The sequence below is a fragment of the Bombina bombina genome, chromosome 2 (genome assembly GCF_027579735.1).
Source record: "Bombina bombina isolate aBomBom1 chromosome 2, aBomBom1.pri, whole genome shotgun sequence".
NCBI lineage: Eukaryota > Metazoa > Chordata > Amphibia > Anura > Bombinatoridae > Bombina > Bombina bombina.
Window position 1 is genome coordinate 145,009,920 of NC_069500.1, and position 26,424 is coordinate 145,036,343.

The 26,424-nt window shown below is 41.9% G+C and overlaps 1 non-coding gene across 1 annotated transcript; it reads left to right on the top strand.

Annotated features, from left to right (window-relative positions):
* Positions 1-2,420: 2,420 nt before the first annotated feature.
* On the top strand, positions 2,421-2,583 carry LOC128650527 (U1 spliceosomal RNA). Its single transcript, XR_008400823.1, has one exon. It is a non-coding gene; the product is annotated as a U1 spliceosomal RNA (small nuclear RNA).
* Positions 2,584-26,424: the final 23,841 nt, after the last annotated feature.

Here is a 26,424-nt window from a genome sequence, read left to right on the forward strand (position 1 = left end):
AAGAAGCCTCCCGTGGCTAAAGACATTTGGTCTGGACACTATTAATGTTAAAAATGTAATACATGGGATTAAGACACAGGAATTAGATGCTGCTAAATGGACAATATGCTGGCAGGTAATCACATGTGTTAAGGATGCACTGTTACAGGCCAGGAATAGGCTTCATATGGATAATATATATCTACTCAGTAGAGAGGCCCTAAGTAAGGCAAAAGGTATCTACAAAGAACTCTACAACCATCATAATAGATAAATAGCAAAGTTTCTTGTTTTCTCTTCATGCCTGTTTAAATTTATACAACTTCTGGAATTTGTAAAATGATATAGTGAGATGTTTTTTTGCTTTTATACGTTTCATAAATAAATGTATTTTATTAATAAAAAATAAAAAAGGTGGTTCACCGGTTGTGCTGACCCCTGTGATTTCCCTAAATGCAGGAAACTCGACTGCATAATTTGTGGTAGTGGGGGGCTGCGTTCGCGCTTTCCCCTGATTTTTCATTGTAAAAGATAGTTTACTTAGCTGTTTCCTATATTAATCCCTTAACATCCATGATATACTATTCTATTTTGCATGGACATACACAGGACAACATTGAAATTTTGTCATCAACCAAACATAATCACACGGTCTATTAGCACACAAGGAAGAGTTTATCCGGTGTTAGAGTAGCGGAGCTTTACATTTAAACTTAAAGGGACAGTCTACAATAGAGTTTTTATTGTTTTAAAAGATAGATAATCCCTTTATTACCAATTCCCCAGCACAGTTCTATTACTATACTTTTTACTTCTGTGATTACCTTGTATCTAAGCCTCTTATGACAGCCCCCTGATCACATGACTTTTTATTTATTATCTATTGACTTGCAATTAGTGCTGTGTTGTGCTAAATCTTAAATAACTCCTCGGGCGTGAACACAATGTTATCTATATAGCCCACATGAACTAGCAGTCTCCTGTTGTTAAAAGCAAATACAAAAGCATGTGATTAAGAGGCTGTCAATAGAGCCCTTGAAACAGGCAGAAATTCAGAGGTTTAAAGGTTATAAAGTATATTAATCTAGATATATGAAATGTTTACCACTGTGCTTTATATAACTTAATTAACTATTCCCTTATCTGGCCCAATCTTATCTGTGTGGGATTGATATATAAGTCCTAAAAGGATATATTTGTTGATAGTTGCCATAGGATTTGACACTGTTAAAGATGTTTTTGTCCGGTGTTGATTGTAGACAAAATGACCCCCAAATCAATAATAATATTGAAGGTAGACCGAATATATAGACAACTATAGGAGTATTGCCTAATTGTAATAATCATATGAGACATTGTATTAACGATTCTTTGTGTATTTCTCTTTTTTTTTAATAATAATAAAGGGAAAAAAATAAAGTATATTAATCTAACAGTGTTGGTTGTGCACAGCTGGGGAATGGGTAGCAAAGGCATTATCTATCTTTTTAAACAATAACAATTTTAGCATAGACTGTCCTTTTAACTATAAATAAATAAAGGAGACAAACTGCACATTTCTCTGTCATACCGTTCTAAACACCTTTCCAAATGACTTCTGTTATCAAATTTGCTTCATTCTGGTGAGCCAAAGACAAGAGTAATATATGTGCAGCCACCAGTCAGCAGCTAGTTCCCACCAGTGCATTGCTGCTCCTGAGCCTACCTAGGTATGCTTTTCAACAAAGTATATGAAGAGAACAAAGTAAATTAGATATCAAGTAAATTGGAAAGTTGTGTACAATTGCATGTTCTATCTGAATAGTTAGACATTGTTTTAGACTTTATTGTCCCTTTGATTGACAAAAAGTTCTGTGTTTGGAAATTAGGAAAACAAAAATAAAATAAATCCCCTCTGAGGATCAAAGTATTAGACGTAGGACAATCTCTCAAGGTGTCTAAACTATTGGACTGAGAATCGTTCTTACACCTGGTTCAGTTGCTTGTGACATAGAAACTGTGTTACTTACAGAGGGCTTGATAACAAATGCTAAGTTACCTAAATGCCATCTGTGTCACCAGAGTGCTGAAGCTGATGTTGTGCAGCTGTAATGGCAGTGATACTCTGTGAGATGTCTGTTCGGCTCAGTTCTTTTACACCAATGAGACGGGTGATGATGCTTGTGAAGTAACAGCAGGCAGCCTTTGTGACATCATCACATGCAAATATGTTTGCTGCAGTGTATTCTGGGAGTACTGGTTCTTGAATGCTCTGTTGAATGAAAGTTTTTTTTGTTTTTTTTCATAGTGAAAGATTCAAAGGGTTTGTTTGATCCAATTTAGAGGAGGAAGCATTGGAATGTACTTATCCCTCTGGTCAGCTGTATGCGGAAGAAAATAAGCTCCCTTATGTTTAGTAAGTAGCGCTGGAGAAGCAGTCTGCCTGATTGTCACTACAACTCATACTTACCTGGCAGGGGAGATACCATGATCATGAAGGTGGTTCTCCCAGGGTGAGGCTCATCCATTGCACTCCGGGTGTGCTGACCCCTGTAATTTCCCCAAATGTGGGAACTTGACTGCATAATTTGTGGTAGTGGGGGACTGCGTTCGCGCTCTCCCCTGATTATGCTTTGTAAATGATAGATTTCTTAGCCTGCTACTGTGTACAACACAATTTCATTCTTTGCAACTCTCTTGTCTTGACAGTGTGAATTCTCAGTCTGTAATATGCACCTTTACAGTGACTGTGCATATTGTTTTGCCAGCTTTTTTCACAACTGATTTTTGAAGGCAGAGCCAATAGGTCACTAGCACCGCGGCCTATTGTCTGATAAACCCTTTGTCTGATTAAAGGGACAGTATACACCAATTTTCATTTAACTGCATATAATAGACATTACTATAAAGAAGAATATGCACAGATACTGATCTAAAAATACAGCATAAAACCTTTTAAAAACTTACTTAGAAGCTCCCAGTTTAACACTGTTGAAAAGATTAGCTAGAACACTGACTGAAAGAGGTTGTATACCAAAAAAAGAAGACACTTCCCCGTCCTCTGAATATGAAACGACTCTTTACACAAACAGGAGCAAGCTGGAGTAGGTATACATCAGTATTCTTCTAAAAATGTGGGCTTGGTTAGGAGTCTGAAAATCAGTGCAATGTTATTTAAAAATAAGCAAAACTATACATTTTTTATTTTAAAAAAACCCTGTATAGGCTATATAAATGGATCATTTACAAAACCTTTTATGCATAGAAAAATCTAGTGTATAATGTGCCTTTAATGGGACAATACACATAACTTGTAATAACAATATTTCTCCAACATAGGTGTGTCCGGTCCACGGCGTCATCCTTACTTGTGGGATATTCTCTTCCCCAACAGGAAATGGCAAAGAGCCCAGCAAAGCTGGTCACATGATCCCTCCTAGGCTCCGCCTACCCCAGTCATTCTCTTTGCCGTTGCACAGGCAACATCTCCACGGAGATGGCTAAGAGTTTTTTGGTGTTTAAATGTAGTTTTTATTCTTCAATCAAGTGTTTGTTATTTTAAAATAGTGCTGGTATGTACTATTTACTCTGAAACAGAAAAGAGAAGAAGATTTCTGTTTGTAAGAGGAAGATGATTTTAGCAAACGTTACTAAAATCGATTGCTGTTTCCACACAGGACTGTTGAGATGAAGTAACTTCAGTTGGGGGAAGCAGTTGGCAGACTTTTCTGCCTGAGGTATGACTGGCCACATTTCTAACAAGACTTTGTAATGCTGGAAGGCTGTCATTTTCCCTATGGGGACCGGTAAGCCATTTTCTTAGATTAAGTAAAAGAATAAAGGGCTTTATAAGGGCTTAAAAAACTGGTAGACATTTTTCTGGGCTAAAACGATTACTTTGCTAAGCATATTTGGCAGATTATAACTCTTTATAGTTATTATAATCTTGGGGATTGTTGTTAAAAAACGGAACTAATGCGCAGTTGTTTTTGGAAAGCAAGGCATGCAGATGTGAGGATGTGCAGATGTGAGGAGCTAAGAACCACTGAAAAAGCTTATAGAAGGCGTCATTTGGTATCGTATTCCCCTCTGGGCTTGGTTAAATGTAAAAACGGCTCCGGTTCCGTTATTTTAAGGGTTAAAGCTTTCAAATTTGCTGTGCAATACTTTTAAGGCTTTAAGACACTGTGGTGAAATTTTGGTGAATTTTGAACAATTGCTTCATGCTTTTTCGCATATTCAGTAATAAAGTGTGTTCTGTTTAAAATTTAAAGTGACAGTAACGGTTTTATTTTAAAACGTTTTTTGTGCTTTGTTGACAAGTTTAAGCCTGTTTAACATGTCTGAACCATCAGATAAGCGATGTTCTATATGTATGAAAGCCAATGTGTCTCCCCATTTAAATATATGTGATAATTGTGACATAGTGTCCAAACAAAGTAGGGACAATGATGCCACAGATAATATTGCCCAAGATGATTCTTCAGATGAGGGGAGTAAGCATGGTACTGCATCATCCCCTTCTGTGTCTACACCAGTTTTGCCCACACAAGAAGCCCCTAGTACATCTAGTGCGCCAATACTTATTACCATGCAACAATTAACGGCTGTTATGGATAATTCTATTGCAAATATTTTATCTAAAATGCCTACTTATCAGAGAAAGCGCGATTGCTCTGTTTTAAACACTGAAGAGCAAGAGGACGCTGATGATAACGTTTCTGACATACCCTCACACCAATCTGAAGGGGCCAGGAGGGAGGTTTTGTCTGAGGGAGAAATTTCAGATTCAGGAAAAATTTCTCAACAAGCTAAACCTGATGTTGTAACATTTAAATTTAAATTAGAACATCTCCGCGCACTGCTTAAGGAGGTATTATCTACTCTGGATGATTGTGACAATTTGGTCATTCCAGAGAAATTATGTAAGATGGACAAGTTCCTAGAGGTTCCGGTGCCCCCCGATGCTTTTCCTATACCCAAGCGGGTGGCGGACATAGTAAATAAGGAATGGGAAAGGCCCGGCATACCTTTTGTTCCTCCCCCTATATTTAAGAGATTATTTCCTATAGTCGACCCCAGAAAGGACTTATGGCAGACAGTCCCTAAGGTCGAGGGGGCGGTCTCTACTCTAAACAAACGCACTACTATTCCCATAGAAGATAGTTGTGCTTTCAAAGATCCTATGGATAAAAAATTAGAGGGTTTGCTTAAAAAGATGTTTGTTCAGCAAGGTTACCTTCTACAACCAATTTCATGCATTGTTCCTGTCACTACGGCAGCGTGTTTCTGGTTCGAAGAACTAGAAAAGTCGCTCAATAAAGAATCTTCGTATGAGGAGGTTATGGACAGAGTTCAAGCACTTAAATTGGCTAACTCTTTTATTCTAGATGCCGCTTTGCAATTAGCTAGATTAGCGGCGAAAAATTCAGGGTTTGCTATCGTGGCGCGCAGAGCGCTTTGGCTAAAGTCTTGGTCAGCGGATGTGTCTTCCAAGACAAAATTGCTTAACATCCCTTTCAAGGGTAAAACACTGTTTGGTCCTGATTTGAAAGAGATTATTTCAGACATCACCGGGGGAAAGGGCCACGCCCTTCCTCAGGATAGGTCTTTTAAGGCTAGAAATAAGCCTAATTTTCGTCCCTTTCGCAGAAACGGACCAGCCTCTACTTCTACATCCTCTAAGCAAGAGGGTAATACTTCTCAACCCAAACCAGCCTGGAGACCGATGCAAGGCTGGAACAAGGGTAAGCAGGCCAAGAAGCCTGCCACTGCAACCAAAACAGCATGAAGGGATGGCCCCCGATCCGGGACCGGATCTGGTGGGGGGCAGACTTTCTCTCTTTGCTCAGGCCTGGGCAAGAGATGTTCAGGATCCTTGGGCACTAGAAATAGTTTCTCAAGGTTATCTCCTAGAATTCAAGGAACTACCCCCAAGGGGAAGGTTCCACAGGTCTCAATTATCTTCAAACCAAATAAAAAGACAGGCATTCTTACATTGTGTAGAAGACCTGTTAAAGATGGGAGTAATTCATCCAGTTCCAATAGGAGAACAAGGGATGGGGTTTTACTCCAACCTGTTCATAGTTCCCAAAAAAGAGGGAACATTCAGACCAATTTTAGATCTCAAGATCCTAAACAAATTTCTCAGGGTTCCATCGTTCAAAATGGAAACCATTCGAACGATCCTTCCTACCATCCAGGAAGGTCAATTTATGACCACGGTGGATTTAAAGGATGCGTACCTACATATTCCTATCCACAAGGAACATCATCAGTTCCTAAGGTTCGCTTTTCTGGACAAGCATTACCAGTTTGTGGCACTTCCATTCGGATTAGCCACTGCTCCGAGAATTTTCACAAAGGTACTAGGGTCCCTTCTAGCGGTTCTAAGACCAAGGGGCATTGCAGCAGTACCGTACTTGGACGACATCCTGATTCAAGCGTCGTCTCTGTCAAAAGCAAAGGCTCATACGGACATCGTCCTAGCCTTTCTCAGATCTCACGGATGGAAAGTGAACATAGAAAAAAGTTCTCTTTCCCCGTCAACAAGAGTTCCCTTCTTGGGAACAATAATAGACTCCTTAGAAATGAGGATTTTTCTGACAGAGGTCAGAAAATCAAAACTTCTAAGCTCTTGTCAAGTACTTCATTCTGTTCTTCGTCCTTCCATAGCGCAGTGCATGGAAGTAATAGGATTGATGGTTGCAGCAATGGACATAGTTCCTTTTGCACGAATTCATCTAAGACCATTACAACTGTGCATGCTCAGACAGTGGAATGGGGATTATACAGACTTGTCTCCGACGATTCAAGTAGATCAAAGGACCAGAGATTCACTCCGTTGGTGGCTGATCCTGGACAACCTGTCACAGGGAATGAGCTTCCGCAGACCAGAGTGGGTCATTGTCACGACCGACGCCAGTCTGGTGGGCTGGGGCGCGGTCTGGGAACCCCTGAAAACTCAGGGTCTATGGTCTCGGGAAGAATCTCTTCTCCCGATAAACATTCTGGAACTGAGAGCGATATTCAATGCTCTCAAAGCTTGGCCTCATCTAGCAAAGGCCAAATTCATAAGGTTTCAATCAGACAACATGACGACAGTTGCATATATCAACCATCAGGGGGGAACAAGGAGTTCCCTGGCGATGGAGGAAGTGACCAAGATAATTCAATGGGCGGAGGATCACTCCTGCCACTTGTCTGCAATCCACATCCCAGGAGTGGAAAATTGGGAAGCGGATTTTCTGAGTCGTCAGACATTCCATCCGGGGGAGTGGGAACTCCATCCGGAAATCTTTGCCCAAATAACTCGATTATGGGGCATTCCAGACATGGATCTGATGGCCTCTCGCCAGAACTTCAAGGTTCCTTGTTACGGGTCCAGATCCAGGGATCCCAAGGCGACTCTAGTAGATGCACTAGTAGCACCTTGGACCTTCAACCTAGCTTATGTATTCCCACCGTTTCCTCTCATTCCCAGGCTGGTAGCCAGGATCAATCAGGAGAGGGCTTCGGTGATCTTGATAGCTCCTGCGTGGCCACGCAGGACTTGGTATGCAGACCTGGTGAATATGTCATCGGCTCCACCATGGAAGCTACCTTTGAGACAGGACCTTCTTGTTCAAGGTCCATTCGAACATCCGAATCTGGTTTCCCTCCAACTGACTGCTTGGAGATTGAACGCTTGATTTTATCAAAGCGTGGGTTTTCAGATTCTGTAATAGATACTCTGATTCAGGCTAGAAAGCCAGTAACTAGAAAAATTTACCATAAGATATGGAAAAAATATATCTGTTGGTGTGAATCTAAAGGATTTCCATGGAACAAGATAAAAATTCCTAAGATTCTATCCTTTCTACAAGAAGGTTTGGAGAAAGGATTATCTGCAAGTTCTCTGAAGGGACAGATCTCTGCGTTATCTGTTTTACTTCACAAAAGGCTGGCAGCTGTGCCAGACGTTCAAGCGTTTGTTCAGGCTCTGGTTAGAATCAAGCCTGTTTACAGACCTTTGACTCCTCCCTGGAGTCTTAATCTAGTTCTTTCAGTTCTTCAAGGGGTTCCGTTTGAACCCTTACATTCCGTAGATATTAAGTTATTATCTTGGAAAGTTTTGTTTTTGGTTGCAATTTCTTCTGCTAGAAGAGTTTCTGAGTTATCTGCTCTGCAGTGTTCTCCGCCCTATCTGGTGTTCCATGCAGATAAGGTGGTTTTGCGTACTAAGCCTGGTTTTCTTCCGAAAGTTGTTTCCAACAAGAATATTAACCAGGAGATAGTTGTACCTTCTTTGTGTCCGAATCCAGTTTCAAAGAAGGAACGTTTGTTACACAATTTGGACGTAGTCCGTGCTCTAAAATTCTATTTAGAGGCCACTAAAGATTTCAGACAAACATCTTCTTTGTTGTTTATTCTGGTAAAAGGAGAGGTCAAAAGGCAACTTCTACCTCTCTTTCTTTTTGGCTTAAAAGCATTATCCGATTGGCTTATGAGACTGCCGGACGGCAGCCTCCTGAAAGAATCACAGCTCATTCCACTAGGGCTGTGGCTTCCACATGGGCCTTCAAGAACGAGGCTTCTGTTGACCAGATATGTAAGGCAGCGACTTGGTCTTCACTGCACACTTTTGCCAAATTTGATACTTTTGCTTCTTCAGAGGCTATTTTTGGGAGAAAGGTTTTGCAAGCCGTGGTGCCTTCCATTTAGGTGACCTGATTTGCTCCCTCCCTTCATCCGTGTCCTAAAGCTTTGGTATTGGTTCCCACAAGTAAGGATGACGCCGTGGACCGGACACACCTATGTTGGAGAAAACAGAATTTATGCTTGCCTGATAAATTACTTTCTCCAACGGTGTGTCCGGTCCACGGCCCGCCCTGGTTTTTTTAATCAGGTCTGATGAATTATTTTCTCTAACTACAGTCACCACAGTATCATATGGTTTCTCCTATGCATATTTCCTCCTGTACGTCGGTCGAATGACTGGGGTAGGCGGAGCCTAGGAGGGATCATGTGACCAGCTTTGCTGGGCTCTTTGCCATTTCCTGTTGGGGAAGAGAATATCCCACAAGTAAGGATGACGCCGTGGACCGGACACACCGTTGCGTTGGAGAAAGTAATTTATCAGGTAAGCATAAATTCTGTTATTTCTGTTGTGTTGCTATAGAAAGGCAAATCAGCCAAGTCTACATGTTTTAAAAACTTGTTAACATCCTTTTTACTGCAATTAATTTTCAGTAGCCAAACTCCTCCCACTGCTTGACTGATTTGGAGGAGCCAATCTGGGCATTAGTCTGCAGTCAATAAGGCTAGCCACACTCATAATGTTAGTTTAAAATAGTGTTTTCCTTTAGTAATCAGTTAAATTCAATTAGGGAAAGATATGTAGCCGGGTTCATCTTAATTAATCAGCAGGGTTTATTTCAAGATCTGAGAATTTGAAAAATCGTCATTTTCAGATCTAAATTAAATGTAAAGGGGGCAAAATAAACTTTTCTGCAAAGCTATATCATTAGGCATCACTAAACATTTTAGGGGTGCAACTAATGGTTATTTTCATAATTGATTAATTGGATGATTATTTTTTCTATTAATCGGATAAAACAATCCTATATTTAAAATAAAATCCACATAGTGAGAGTTATAAATATAAAGTTCAGACTAAAACTTTACATTAACACAACTGTTTGTCCAATTGTTGAACTGGCAGAATAACACATTTTTATAATCGAGCAAAAACAAAACAAAACAATGAACCGTTTTAAAAGAGGTAGAACTGTTAATAACATTTTGTTATCCACTCTCTCAGAAACTTTGCATTGAAATGCAAAAATTACAACATGACCACATGCTTCTGGCTGAGGCTGCCTCTCTTTTGGCAAGCTATTTCATGTGCAGCAGTGAAGAGGCACTCAGATGGTGTTGAAGTGCCTGAGATGCATAAGTAGGGTTTTTGCCAATTTCACCAAGGTGGGATATTTATCTGCAAAGGGCCTCTTAAAAAAGTAAGCCTGGACTTCATTCTAACATAAAAATATCTTGAATATCTATATGCAATGGTAAATAACCAGATATAGAGGTTAGGGAAAAAAATATCTAGTCCGCTCTTAAAATAATAGATATATACTTATTGAGGTGGAATTTGGTATATATTACAATTAATAAAAAATATTAAAAAAAAGAAAATTCAAAAGCTCTAAGGACTGTATATTAATAACAGGACAAAGCCTTACGTATTTATCTATAGAGTACATATAATCAGCAATAGCAAGCAATCTGCTAATAATTGTGCAAACAGATAATAGTGCACATAAATTCAAATAACAACTTCCATCAATCTAGGGTTAGGTGTAAATAACAAGCTCGGCACTATATCATGCAAAGCATAGACCCAAATCACCTGATTTATTATAAACAATCCAAATGACTCCTATTTTATTTCTGGGTTTACATAAGCCAGGAGTAGTGATAAACTTAATAATGTCCTGAAAAAGTGAAAAGTAAACATCTGTATATGTCTTTTAGGCTAAGGCCATAACCATAAAACACAATACCATGTGCAGGAGTTCATCGGAGTAAAGCAGTTGGTGTCATGCCGTGCCGCTCTAGCCGTTGCTAGGGGTGCAGCGTCTCCTTCCCTCCTCGTTGCGAGGGGCTGTATCTGATGCGTGCGGTGTTGACGTCATCGCCGCACCGCATGCTCCCTTCTTCTAATGCCGGTCCAGACATCTGTAGCGTGAATCCTGCGCCTATGTAAGCTTCTATCAAACGATCTATTACTGCCCAAGTATAGGTGTTACTTCTTGTACTCCTGGGAGTGATAGATCGTTTTTCTTATTGCCTTTCTGTGTTTTGAACCCTGCCTGTCTGACTACTCTACCTGTTTAACCCCTTAATTGCTGGACTGATATATTGCTGCTGAACCCTGCCTGTCTGACTATTCTACCTGTTTAAGCCCTAAATTGCTGGACTGATATATTGCTACTGAACTTTGCCTGTCTGACTACTCTGCTTTACCGTTGCCAAACCCTGGCTGCCTGACCACTCTAGTGGTTTGTCCTTGGACTGCTTTACTGTTGCTAAATCCTGCCTGTCTGACCATTCCAGTGATTTGCCTTGCCATTGGTGACTGTCCTGCCTGTGGTGAGTGCCGCTCTCCTCATCTTACTAACTTTCTCTGCTCTGGGATATTCCCTATCATTCCGGCTCGACGCTGGGATAACAGGACTACTGGCCGAGTTCGGTCTGATAGAGGGGTATAGCACGAGCATTACATTTGGTGCTGTGCACAGACCAACTAATTGCAAACCGACTAATCGATTATGAGATTTGTTGACAACTATTTTCATAATCGATTATATTGATTATATCGATTTGTTGTTGCAGCACTAAAACATTTTCTGTATAAACCTTGGTTTCTCTTGTAAGGTGTATCCAGTCCACGGATTCATCCATTACTTGTGGGATATTCTCCTTCCCAACAGGAAGCTGCAAGAGGATCACCCATAGCAGAGCTGTCTATATAGCTCCTCCCCTAACTGCCACTCCTAGTCATTCTCTTGCAGCTCTCGACAAGGGAAGTAGCTAGAGATATGTGGTGAATTAGTGTAGTTTATCTTCAATCAAAAGTTTGTTATTTTTAAACGGTGCCGGCGTTGTACTGTTTTTTTACCTCAGGCAGAAATTAGAAGAAGAATTTGCCTGAGGTTTTTGATGATCTTAGCAGATTGTAACTAAGGCCCACTGCTGTTCTCACACATAACTGAAGAGTATGGGGAAACTTCAGCTCAGAGAACGGCCTGCAGAATTAACTGCCCTGAGGTATGTTCAGTATATTTTTTTCTAGAGGATGATAAGAACTAGAAAATGCTGACAGTGCCTGATATAGTTAAGGTAAGCCTGATTGCAGTGATTTAATAACGACTGGCATCATGCTTGCAGTAAAGGGTAATTTTCATATTACTTTCTATTATGGCTTAGTATGTAAAACGTTATATATATATAAAAGAACGTTTTTTACTGAGGTGATAAATCTTTATTTGGGGCCTAGTTTTCCACATGGCTGTTATTTTACTCCTAGGAATAGTTTTTTAAGGCCCTCTGACTTTGAGTGCATGGTGGGAGGGGCCTATTTTCGCGCTCTAATTGCGCAGTTGTTTTTTACATTCTGAGACATCCAGCTTCCCTGAAAGAGTCCCCTGTCATATTGGACCTCTGTAAAGGGTTTTTGTGCCTACAAAAGTCGTTTTATGGGAAGGTAGGAGCCACAGTAGAGCTGTGGCACTTTGCTTTGTGTTTTTTTGCTTAGTTTTTGAACCTGAGGGGTTAATCATCCATTTGCAAGTGGGTGCAATGCTATTTTAGTCTATTATATACACTGTACAAATTTCATAGAGTTAACTGCTTTTTTCACTGTTTTGCAGTTTTTGTGTTTGTTTTTTTCCCTTAAAGGCACAGTACCGTTTTTTTATATTTTGCTTTTTCACATTAATTAAAGTGTTTTCAAAGTTTGCTGGTCTCATTACTAGTCTGTTAAACATGTCTGACATAGAGGAAACTCCTTGTTCATTATGTTTAGAAGCCGTTGTGGAACCCCCTCTTAGAATGTGTACCAAATGCACTGATCTTACTATAAGTTATAAAGACCATATTCTGGCTTTAAAAGATTTATCACCAGAGGAAATTGACAAGGGGGAAGTTATGCCGACTAACTCTCCCCACGTGTCAGAGCCTTTAACTCCCGCTCAAGGGGCGCCAAGTACATCTAGCGCGCCCATTGCGTATACTTTACAAGACATGGCGGCAGTTATGAATCATACTCTTACAGAAGTATTGTCCAAACTGCCAGGGTTACAAGGAAAGCGAGACAGCTCTGAGGCTAGAAAAAATACAGAGCTCTCTGACGCTTTAGTAGCTATGTCCGATATACCCTCACAATGTGCAGAAGCTGAAGAAGGAGAGCTTTTATCTGTGGGTGATTTTTCTGACTCAGGGAAGACACTTCAACCTGATTCTGATATGTCTACATTTAAATTTAAGCTTGAACACCTCTGCATGTTGCTCAGGGAGGTTTTAGCAACTCTGGATGACTGTGACGCCATTGTAGTCCCAGAGAAATTGTGTAAATTGGATAAATACTACGCAGTGCCTGTTTACACTGATGTTTTTCCAATACCTAAGAGGTTTTCAGAAATTATTACTAAGGAATGGGATAGTCCAGGTGTACCGTTCTCTCCCCCTCCTGTTTTTAAAAAGATGTTTCCCATAGATGCCGCTACACGGGACTTGTGGCAAACGGTCCCTAAGGTGGAGGGAGCAGTCTCTACTCTAGCGAAGCGTACAACTATCCCTGTCGAGGACAGTTGTGCTTTTCTAGATCCAATGGACAAAAAATAAGAGGGTTACCTTAAGAAAATTTTTTTCAACAAGGTTTTATTCTCCAGCCCCTTGCATGCATTGCCCCTGTCACTGCTGCTGCGGCCTTCTGGTTTGAGTCTTTAGAAGAGGCTCTACAGGTAGAAACCCCATTTGATGATATCCTTGACAAGCTTAAAGCTCTTAAGCTAGCCAATTTATTTGTTTCTGACGCCGTTGTTCATTTAACCAAACTAACGGCTAAGAACTCAGGTTTTGCTATTCAGGCGCGTAGGACGCTATGGCTTAAATCCTGGTCAGCTGACGTTACTTCAAAGTCTAAGCTTCTCAACATTCCCTTCAAGGGGCAGACCCTATTCGGGCCTGGACTGAAGGAGATCATTTCTGATATTACTGGAGGAAAAGGTCACGCCCTTCCTCAGGATAGGTCCAACAAATTAACGACCAAACAGCCTAATTTTCGTTCCTTTCGAAACTTCAAGAGTGGCGCAGCTTCAACTTCCTCTAATACAAAAAAAGAGGGAAATTTTGCCCAGTCCAAGCCGGTCTGGAGACCCTAACCAGGCTTGGAACAAAGGAAAGCAGGCCAAAAAACCTGCTGCTGCCTCTAAGACAGCATGAAAGATCAGCCCCCGATCCGGTAACGGATCTAGTAGGGGGCAGACTTTCTCTCTTCGCCCAGGCTTGGGCAAGAGATGTCCAGGATCCCTGGGCGTTGGAAATTGTGTCCCAGGGATATCTTCCACAAAAGGAAGATTTCATCTCTCACAATTATCTGCAAACCAGATAAAGAGAGAGGCATTCTTACATTGTGTTCAAGACCTCCTAGTTATGGGAGTGATCCACCCAGTTCCAAAGGAGGAACAGGGGCAAGGCTTCTATTCAAATCTGTTTGGTCTGAAGGTTCCCTCTTTCTTGGGAACCACAGTCTTAGATCTCAAGATCCTAAACAAATTTCTCAGGGTCCCATCCTTTAAGATGGAGACTATTCGAACCATCCTACCTATGATCCAGGATGGTCAATATATGACTACCATGGACTTAAAGGATGCTTATCTGCACATTCCGATAAACAGAGATCATCATCGGTTTCTCAGGTTCGCCTTCCTAGACAGGCATTACCAGTTTGTGGCTCTTCCCTTTGGGTTAGCTACGGCACCAAGAATCTTTACGAAGGTTCTGGGGTCACTCCTAGCGGTCCTAAGGCCGCGGGGTATAGCAGTAGCCTCTTACCTAGACAACATTCTAATACAGGTGTCGAATTTTCAAATCGCCAGGTCCCATACAGACATTGTTCTGGCATTTCTGAGGTCGCATGGGTGGAAAGTGAACGAAGAAAAAAGTTCTCTATCCCCTCTCACAAAAGTTTCCTTCCTAGGAATTCTGATAGATTTTGTAGAAATGAAGATTTACCTGACAGAGGCCAGGTTGTCAAAACTTCTGAATTCCTGCCGTGTTTTTTATTCTACTTCTCGCCCTTCAGTGGCTCAGTGTATGGAAGTAATCGGCTTAATGGTAGCGGCAATGGACATAGTGCCGTTTGCCCGCCTACATCTCAGACCGCTGCAACTCTGCATGCTCAGTCAGTGGAATGGGGATTACACAGATTTGTCCCCTCTACTAAATCTGGATCAAGAGACCAGGGATTCTCTTCTCTGGTGGTTATCTCTGGTCCATCTGTCCAAGGGTATGACCTTCCGCAGGCCAGATTGGACAATAGTAACGACAGATGCCAGCCTTCTGGGCTGGGGTGCAGTCTGGAACTCCCTGAAGGCTGAGGGCTTGTGGACTCAGGAGGAGACACTCCTTCCGATAAACATTCTGGAACTAAGAGCGATATTCAATGCTCTTCAGGCTTGGCCTCATCTAGCTGCGGTCAGGTTCATCAGATTTCAGTCGGACAACATCATGACTGTAGCCTACATCAACCATCAAGGGGGAACAAGGAGTTCCCTAGCAATGTTGGAGGTTTCAAAAATAATTCTATGGGCAGAGGTTCACTCTTGCCATCTATCAGCTATCCATATCCCAGGAGTAGAGAACTGGGAGGCGGACTTTCTAAGTCGACAGACTTTTCATCCAGGGGAGTGGGAACTCCATCCGGAGGTGTTTGCACAGTTGATTCAACTTTGGGGCAAACCAGAACTGGATCTCATGGCGTCTCGTCAGAACGCCAAGCTTCCTTGTTACGGATCCAGGTCCAGGGATCCCAAGGCAGCGCTGATAGATGCTCTAGCAGCGCCTTGGTCTTTCAACTTGGCTTATGTGTTTCCACCGTTTCCTCTGCTCCCTCGTCTGATTGCTAAGGTCAAGCAGGAGAGTGCTTCGGTGATTTTGATAGCACCTGCGTGGCCACGCAGGACTTGGTATGCAGATTTGGTGGACATGTCATCCCTTCCACCATGGACTCTACCGCTGAGGCAGGACCTTCTACTTCAGGGTCCTTTCAACCATCCAAATCTAATTTCTCTGCGTCTGACTGCTTGGAGATTGAACGCTTGATTTTATCAAAACGTGGTTTCTCCGAATTGGTCATTGATACCTTAATTCAGGCTCGAAAGCCTGTCACCAGGAAAATCTATCATAAGATATGGTGTAAATATCTTCATTGGTGTGACTCCAAGGGTTACTCATGGAGTAAAGTCAGGATTCCCAGGATATTATCTTTTCTCCAAGAAGGATTGGAGAAGGGATTGTCAGCTAGTTCCTTAAAAGGACAGATTTCTGCTCTGTCTATTCTTTTGCACAAGCGTCTGGCGGATGTTCCAGACGTTCAGGCGTTTTGTTAGGCTTTAGTTAGAATCAAGCCTGTGTTTAAACCTGTTGCTCCGCCATGGAGTTTAAATTTAGTTCTTAAAGTTCTTCAAGGGGTTCCGTTTGAACCTCTGCATTCCATAGATATTAAGCTTTTATCTTGGAAAGTTTTGTTTTTGGTAGCTATCTCTTCGGCTCAAAGAGTTTCAGAGTTATCTGCCTTGCAGTGTGATTCCCCTTATCTGATCTTCCATGCAGATAAGGTAGTTTTGCGTACCAAACCTGGGTTTCTTCCTAAGGTGGTATCTAATAAGAATATCAATCAGGATATTGTTGTTCCGTCACTGTGTCCTAATCCTTCTTCAAAGAAGGAACGTCTATTACACAATCTTGACGTGGTTCTTAAAGTTTTATTTACAAGCTACTAAAGATTTTCGTCAAACATCTGCATTGTTTGTTGTCTACTCTGGACAGAGGAAAGGCCAAAAGGCTTCAGCAACTTATCTTTCCTTTTGGTTAAGAAGTATAATCCGCTTAGCTTATGAGACTGCTGGCCAGCAGCCTCCTGAAAGAATTACAGCTCATTCCACTAGAGCGGTGGCTTCCACATGGGCTTTTAAAAATGAGGCTTCTGTTGAACAGATTTGTAAGGCGGCGACTTGGTCCTCGCTTCATACTTTCTCTTGTAAGGTGTATCCAGTCCACGGATTCATCCTTTACTTGTGGGATATTCTCCTTCCCAACAGGAAGTGGCAAAGAGAGCACACAGCAGAGCTGTCCATATAGCTCCCCCTCTAGCTCCACCCCCCAGTCATTCTCTTAGCCGGCTCTAAGCAATAGGGTCTCTCTCTGGAAGGGTAAAGTGAATGTGGTGTTAGATTTGTAGTTTTTGTTCTACAAGCAAAAGTTTGTTATTTTTAAATGGTACCGGTTTGTACTATTTACTCTCCAGCAGAAAAGGGATGAAGATTTCTGCAGAGAGGAAAATGATTTTAGCATGTTGTAACTAAAATCCACTGCTGTTCCCACACAGGACTGAGGAGTACAAGAAAACTTCAGTTGGGGGGAACGGTTTGCAGATTAGGCTGCAATAAGGTATGTTCGTTCAGCCATTTATTTCTAGACAAGACTGTGATAATGCTAGAAAAGGACTGATAAGATCCCCATGAGGGAAGGGTAAGCTTTATTCAGAGACTAAGTATGGAATTACAAGCTTACATTATAGGGCTAATTTATGCTGGTTGACACTTTTTTATGGGTTGACACTTTTTTATGGCAAACGGTTTTTACTTGTAAACATCGTTTTTGAGACACTTAGAAGGTCCTTTTGGTTTTTTTTCAGGGGTTGTTACCCACATGGCTAATATTATAACTCCTAGGAGTGTTTCTTTAGGCCTCACAGCACCGGAGTGGGAGGGGCCTAATTTTGCGCCTCAAATGCGCAGTTAGATGGACTAGATCTTCAGGCTGTGTTCACATGGTGGTTCCTGCTACAATTTGAGGACCCATGAGAAGCTTTTTCCCCATAAATCCGACTTATAAGGGAAGGTAGGGCCACAGCAGAGCTGTGGCAAGGTGCTAAATCTGTTTTAACCGGTCTGTTAGCTTACTATTAATCCGGTTTGGGCATTAAGGGGTTAATCGATTTTTTTGCTAGTTGTGCAATCTTTCCAATGCTTTAGGTACATACTGTGAAAATTTCAGAAAGTTTGGTGCATTTTTCACTGTTTTGGAAAATTGTGTGCCTTTTTTATTTCTTAAAGGCACAGTAACGTTTTTTTGCAAAGTGTGTTTTTGCTTGATTAATGTGATTTCTAAGCCTGTTTATCTTACTATTAGTCTGTTAAACATGTCTGTCACCAAGGAAAATCCTTGTTCAATGTGTTTAGAAGCCATGGTGGAACCCCCTTTCAAAATGTGTCCCACGTGTACTGATATGTCTATACATTTTAAAGACCATATTGTTGCACTTAAAAATGTGGCCCAAGATGATTCTCAGACAGAAGGTAATGAGGTTAGCCCGTTGACCTCTCCCCAAGTGTCACAACCAGTTACGCCCGCTCAAGCGACACCTAGCACCCCTAGCGCGTCTTAACTCTTTTACCTTACAAGATTTGGCGGCAGTTATGGATAATACCCTCTCAGTATTTTTATCTAAGCTGCCCGTGTTACCTGCAAAGCGTGATAGCTCTGTTTTAAGAACAGATTATGAGCATTCTGACGCTTTAGTAGCCGTATCAGATATATACTCACAACGCTCTGAAATGGGGGCGAGGGATGTGCTGTCTGAGGGAGAAGTTTCTGATTCAGGAATGGTTGCTCCTCAGACAGACTCAGATACGTTGGCCTTTAAATTTAAACTAGAACACCTCCGCTTATTACTCAGGGAGGTATTAGTTACTCTGGATGACTGTGACCCTTTGGTGGTCCCAGAGAAATTGTGTAAAATGGACAAGTACCTAGAAGTTCCTGTTTACACTGATGTGTTCCCGGTCCCTAAGAGGATTGCGGATATAGTAACTAGGGAGTGGGATAGACCAGGCATTCCGTTTGTTCCCCCTCCTGTTTTTAAGAAAATGTTCCCCATATCTGACACCACGCGGGACTCGTGGCAGACGGTACCTAAGGTGGAGGGGGCTGTTTCTTCACTTGCTAAACGCACAACCATACCAATTGAGGAAAGTTGTGCTTTTAAAGACCCTATGGATAAAAAATTAGAGGGTTTACTTAAGAAAATTTTTGTTCATCAAGGTTTTCTTCTCCAACCTATAGCGTGCATTGTTCCTGTAACTACTGCAGCTGCTTTCTGGTTCGAGGCGCTGGAAGATGCGCTCCAGACGGAGACCTCATATGAGGATATTATGGACAGAATTAAGGCTCTTAAGCTGGCTAATTCTTTTATCACAGATGCCGCTTTCCAACTAACTAAGTTAGCGGCAAAGAATTCAGGTTTTGCCATTCTGGCGCGCAGGGCGCTATGGCTCAAGTCTTGGTCGGCCGATGTGTCGTCCAAATCCATACTGCTGAACATCCCTTTCAAAGGAAAGACCCTTTTCGGGCCTGAATTGAAAGAGATTATCTCAAAAATCACTGGGGTAAAAGGCCATGCTCTCCCTCAGGACAAATCCTTTAAGACCAGGAACAAACAAAATAATTTTCGTTCCTTTCGAAATGTCAGGAGCGGTCTCGCTTCATCCTCCCCTGCTGCGAAGCAAGAGGGTAACACTTCACAACCCAGGGCAGCAGGGAAACCTTACCAGGGCTGGAACAAGGGTAAACAGGCCAAGAAGCCTGCAGCTGCCCCCAAGACAGCATGAAGGGGTAGCCCCCGATTCGGGACCGGATCTAGTAGGGGGCAGACTCTCTCTCTTCGCTCAGGCCTGGGCAAGAGACGTACACGATCCCTGGGCCTTAGAGATTGTATCCCAGGGATATCTTCTAGAATTCAAGGACTCCCCTCCAAGGGGAAGGTTCCATATTTCTCGTCTGTCTACAGATACTACAAAGAAAGAGGCGTTCTTACGCTGTGTAGAAGACCTACATACAATGGGAGTGATCCACCCAGTTCCAATTGCGGAACAAGGGCTGGGGTTTTACTCAAACCTGTTTGTGGTTCTCAAAAAAGAAGGAACTTTCAGACCAATCCTGGATCTCAAAATTCTAAACAAATTCCTCAGAGTCCCATCATTCAAGATGGAGACCATTCGGACAATCTTACCAACGATCCAGGAGGGTCAATATATGACTACCGTGGATCTAAAGGATGCGTATCTACACATTCCTATCCACAAAGTTTATCACCAGTTTCTCAGGTTCGCCTTTCTGGACAAGCATTATCAGTTTGTGGCTCTCCCTTTCGGGTTGGCCACTACTCCCAGAATTTTCACAAAGGTGCTAGGTTCCCTTCTGGCGGTGCTAAGACCGCGGGGCATAGCAGTGGCGCCTTATCTAGACGACATCTTAATTCAGGCGTCAACTTTCCAAAGAGCCAAGTCTCACACGGAAATTGTAGTGGCCTTTCTGAGGTCTCACGGGTGGAAGGTGAACATCAAAAAGAGTTCTCTCTCCCCCCTCCCAAGAGTTCCCTTCCTAGGAATGCTAATAGACTCGGTAGAAATGAAAATATTTCTGACAGAGGTCAGAAAGTTAAAACTCTTAACTAATTGCCGAGCTCTTCATTCCATTCCTCGGCCATCTGTAGCTCAGTGCATGGAGACAATCGGATTAATGGTAGCGGCAATGGACATAGTCCCTTTTGCACGGATACACCTCAGACCACTGCAACTATGCATGCTCAAACAGTGGAATGGGGATTATGCAGATTTGTCTCCTCAAATACAGTTGGACCAGGGGACCAGAGATTCTCTTCTCTGGTGGTTGTCTCAGGATCACCTGGCTCAGGGAATGTGTTTCCGCAGACCAGAGTGGATCATCGTAACGACCGACGCCAGTCTGTTGGGCTGGGGTGCTGTCTGGGACTCCCTGAAAGCTCAGGGCTTATGGTCTCGGGAAGAAGCTCTTCTCCTGATAAACATTCTGGAACTGAGGGCGATATTCAACGCCCTTCAGGCATGGCCTCAGCTAGCTGCGGCCCAATTCATCAGATTTCAGTCGGACAACATCACGACTGTAGCTTACATCAACCATCAAGGGGGAACAAGGAGTCCCCTAGCAATGATGGAAGTAACCAAAATAATCAGGTGGGCGGAGGATCACTCTTGCCACCTCTCAGCAATTCACATCCCAGGAGTAGACAACTGGGAAGCGGATTTTCTAAGTCGTCAGACTTTTCATCCGGGGGAGTGGGAACTCCACCCGGAGGTATTTGCCCAGCTGATTCAGCGATGGGGCACTCCAGAATTGGATCTGATGGCGTCCCGTCAGAATGCCAAACTTCCTCTTTATGAGTCCAGGTCCCGGGATCCCCAGGCGGCGTTGATAGATGCTCTAGCAGCGCCTTGGTCCTTCAATCTGGCCTATGTGTTTCCACCGTTTCTTCTCCTTCCCCGTCTGGTTGCCAGAATCAAGCAGGAGAGGGCGTCAGGGATTCTAATAGCGCCTGCGTGGCCACGCAGGACCTGGTATTCAGACCTAGTCGACATGTCATCCATTCCACCATGGACTCTGCCAATGAGGCAGGACCTTCTACTTCAAGGTCCTTTGAAACATCCAAATCTAATTTCTCTGCTTCTGACTGCTTGGAGATTGAACGCCTAATTCTATCTAAGCATGGTTTCTCTGAGTCGGTTATTGATACCCTGATTCAGGCCATACAGCCTGTAACCAGGAAAATCTACCATAAGATTTGGCAAAAATATCTTTGTTGGTGCGAATCCAAGGGTTACTCATGGAGTAAGATTAGGATTCCCAGGATATTGTCCTTTCTCCAAGAAGGATTGGAGAAAGGATTATCAGCTAGTTCCTTAAAAGGACAGATATCTGCTTTGTCTATTCTTTTACACAAACGTCTGGCAGAGGTACCAGACGTTCAAGCGTTTAGTCAGGCTTTAGTCAGAATCAAGCCTGTTTATAGACCTGTGGCTCCGCCATGGAGTCTGAATTTAGTTCTTTCAGTTCTGCAAGGGGTTCCGTTTGAGCCTTTACATTCCATAGATATTAAACTTTTATCTTGGAAAGTTTTGTTTTTGGTAGCTATCTCTTCTGCTCGAAGAGTTTCAGAGTTATCTGCCTTACAGTGTGACTCACTTTACTTTGTGTTCCACGCAGATAAGGTAGTTTTGCGTACCAAACCCGGTTTTCTTCCTAAGGTTGTGTCTAATAAGAATATTAATCAGGAAATTGTTGTTCCTTCCCTGTGTCCTAATCCTTCTTCGAAGAAGGAACGTCTGTTAAACAATCTTGATGTGGTTCGTGCTTTAAAGTTCTATTTACAAGCAACTAAGGATTTCATTGTTTGTCATCTATTCTGGTAAAAGGAGAGGTCAGAAGGCGACTGCTACCTCTTTCCTTTTGGCTGAAAAGCATCATCCGTCTGGCCTATGAGACTGCTGGCCAGCAACCTCCTGAAACAATTACTGCTCATTCTACCAGAGCAGTGGCTTCCACATGGGCTTTTAAAAATGAGGCTTCTGTGGAACAGATTTGTAAGGCAGCGACTTGGTCTTCGCTGCATACTTTTTCCAAATTTTCTATACTTTTGCTTCTTCGGAGGCTATTTTTGGGAGAGAGGTTTTACAAGCAGTGGTGCCTTCCGTTTAAGGTACCTGTCTTGTTCCCTCCCTTCATCCGTGTCCTATAGCTTTGGTATTGGTATCCAAGTAATGGATGAATCCGTGGACTGGATACACCTTACAAGAGAAAACAAAATTTATGCTTACCTGATAAATTTATTTCTCTTGTGGTGTATCCAGTCCACGGCCCGCCCTGTCATTTTAAGGCAGGTGTTTTTTATTTTTAAACTACAGTCACCACTGCACCCTATAGTTTCTCCTTTCTCTTGCTTGTCTTCGGTCGAATGACTGGAGGTGGCAGTTAGGGGAGGAGCTATATAGACAGCTCTGCTGTGGGTGATCCTCTTGCAGCTTCCTGTTGGGAAGGAGAATATCCCACAAGTAATGGATGAATCCGTGGACTGGATACACCACAAGAGAAATAAATTTATCAGGTAAGCATAAATTTTGTTTTTTCTCACCAGCTCTGAAATGAGGAAATAGTGTTGAGAGTGACGTGTATCCCCTTAATGACCGGACCATTTTTCAATTTTCTTACCCTTAATGACAATGGCTATTTTTACATTTCTGCAGTGTTTGTGTTTAGCTTTAATTTTCCTCTTACTCATTTACTGTACCCACACATATTATATACCGTTTTTCTCGCCATTAAATGGATTTTCTAAATATACCATTATTTTCATCATATCTTATAATTTACTAAAAAAAAAAAAGATAAAATATGAGAAAAAAATCGAAAAAACACACTTTTTCTAACTTTGACCCACAAAATCTGTTACACATCTACAACCACCAAAAAACACACATGCTAAATAGTTTCTAAATTTTGTCCTGAGTTTAGAAATACCCAATGTTTACACATTCCTTGCTTTTTTTGCAATTTATGGGGCAATAAATACAAGTAGCACTTTGCTATTTCCAAACCACTTTTTTTCAAAATTAGCGCTAGTTACATTGGAACCCTGATCACTGTCAGGAATACCTGAATATCCCTTGACATGTATATATTTTTTTTTTAGAAGACAACCCAAAGTATTGATCTAGGCCCATTTTGGTATATTTCATGCCACCATTTCACCACCAAATGCGATAAAAAAAAAAAAAAAGTTTTCTTTTTCACAATTTTTTTTTCACAAACTTTAGGTTTCCCACTGAAATTATTTACAAACAGCTTCTGCAATTATGGCACAAATGGTTGTAAATGCTTCTCTGGGATCCCCTTTTTTCAGAAATAACAGACTTATATGGCTTTGGGGTTGCTTTTTGGTAATTAGAAGGCCGCTAAATGCCGCTGTTCACCACACGTGTTTTATGCCCAGGAGTGAAGGGGTTAATTAGGGAGCTTGTAGGGAGCTTGTAGGGTTAATTTTAGCTTTAGTGTAGTGTAGTAGACAACCCAAAGTATTGATCTAGGCCCATTTTGGTATATTTTATGCCACCATTTCACCGACAAATGCGAGCAAATAAAAAAAAAAACTTTACATTTTTCACAATTTTAGGTTTCTCACTGAAATTATTTACAAACAGCTTGTGCTATTATGGCAGAAATTGTTGTAAAAGCTTCTCTGGGATCCCCTTTGTTCAGAAATTGCAGACTTATATGGCTTTGGCGTTGCTTTTTGGTAATTAGAAGGCCGCTAAATGCTGCTGCGCACCACACGTGAATTATGGCCAGCAGTGAAGGGGTTACATTAGGGAGCTTGCAGGGTTAATTTTAGAGATCAGCCTCCCACCTGACACATCCCACCCCCTGATCCCTCCCAAACAGCTCTCTTCCCTCCCCCACCCCACAATTGTTGCCGCCATCTTAAGTACTGGCAGAAAGTCTGCCAGTACTAAATAAAAGTTTTTTGTTTTTTTTAAAATAAATATAATACAATATTTTAGCTGTGATGGACCCCTGCCTTAGCCCCAACCTCCCTCATCCCCCCCCTCCAGCTCTCTAACCCTCTCCCCTACCTAATTACCGCCATCTTGGGTACTGGCAGCTGTCTGCCAGTACCCAGTTTGGCCCCAAAAAACAAAGTATTTTTATTTTATTTTTAACTTAACTCTTTCTGTAGTGTAGCAGCCCCCCCACAATACCCCCACCCCCTCCCCCTCCCAGATCCATTTATATTTGAAAAAATTTTTTTTACCTTTCTCTCCCTTTCTGCCCTCATTGGTGTCAGTGTGGCTAATGCGCGCACGTGCACCCGCGCCACGTGCGCTTCGCGCGCCTCGTGCACACGCACCCATGCACGCTCACTATGTTCATGCACACGCACGCTCCCTCCCACCCGGACAACGGCACCATCGCTACCGGTGCAGAGAGGGCCACAGAGTGGCTCTCTCTGCATCGGAGGCTTGTAAAGGGGTATTGCAGGATGCCTCCATATTGAGGCATCACTGCAATACCCTCAGAGCTGCTGGAAGCGATTGTGATCGCTTCCAGCACTCTGTTAGACAACTGACGTACCAGATACGTCCATTGTCATTAACTGTTAGTTTTTGCATGACGTACCTGGTACATCAGTTGTCATTAAGGGGTTAATGCTCTCTTTTGCAGCTTCTATTTTACATGGGCATACATAGGATAGCACTGAAACCTTTTTAAAAGACAGTTAACACAGTAGATTTGCATTATCAACAAATACATGATAAAAAGACAATGTGATAGCACTTAGTCTGAACTTTAAATGATTATTATTATTTTTTTCTGACAAATTTCAAAGTTATGTCTATTTCCACTCCCCCTGTATCATGTGACAGCCATCAGCCAATCACAAATGCATATACGTATATTTTGTGAATTTTTGCACATGCTCAGTAGGAGCTGGTGACTCAAAAAGTGTAAAAATAAAAAGACTGCACATGCTCTGTATGCATCCTGACAGTTCAATTTTGACTTAAGTGTCCCTTTAATGTTCTCTTCAACCAAACATAAACACACTGATTGCACATAAGGAAGAGTTAATCTGTTGTAAGAGCAAATGCTTTCAAGGAAAGGGAGTTGCAGAGATTTACATTTAAACCACAACTAAAAATAAATTAAAGGGACCTGAAACCTCACATTTCTCCTTCATGATTCAGATAGAACATACCGTTCATTCTGGTGAGCCAATCACAAGAGGCATAAATGTGCAGCCATCAGTCAGCAGCTAGTACCCAGCAGTGCATTGCTGCTCCTGAGCCTACCTAGGTGTGCTTTTCAACAAAGTAAACCAAGAGAACAAAGAAAATTAGATCTAAAAAATAAATTGGAAAGTTGTGTAAAATTGCATGCTCTATCTGAATTGTGAAATACATTTTTGGACTTTATTATCCCTTAAATTTACTAAAGGTTCTGTATTTAGAAATTAGGAAAATCCCCTCAGAAGATAAAAGTATTAGACGTAGGGTGATCTCTCAATGTGTCAAAATTATTGGACTGAGAATTGTTCCTTCACCCTGTTCTGATGCTTGGGACATAGAAACTGTGTTACTTGCAAAGTACTTCATAACAAATGCTAAGGGGTAGATTTATCAAAGGTTAGACAAAGTCTGTATGTGCTTGGCCTGTAACTGCGCCCCAGCTCGCCTCCGGAGAAGCGCACATGTGCGCCTGAATTTATAAAAAGAATAGACGTAACTTTACACAGGCGAGCTGGGGCGTAATAATGATAAAATTCGCCAGTCCCTATTTACTCCCTATTTATCACAGTACATCCCTATAAATATTTATGCTACCATGTCTTGATTATTAAAAAGTGTTTTTTAGGTAACTATTTAGCTTATATTTATATTATATAATGTTTCTGTGCTGTTTTTGCCATATGTTGATATTTGCAAAGTGCTTGACAACAAATGCTAAGTTGCTTAAATACCACCTGTACCACCAGAGTGCTGAAGCAAGCGGCCATTAAAACCAAGAAAAGCTTGTGAATCTGACTAAATATTAAATGAGATGCTGATTCACAGCAGCCCACAGCTCCAAGAGGCTCTCACAAAACTGTTTTAACATCATCTTACAATCAGCACACTTTCCAGAAACATGTACAGAAGGTCTGGTTACCCCAATCCACAAACATGGGGATCACACTGACCAAATAACTACAGGGGAGTCTGTGTAAACAGCAATGTGAGCAAACTCTGCACAATCCTGAACCAAAGGATTTTAACATTTCTAATAGAC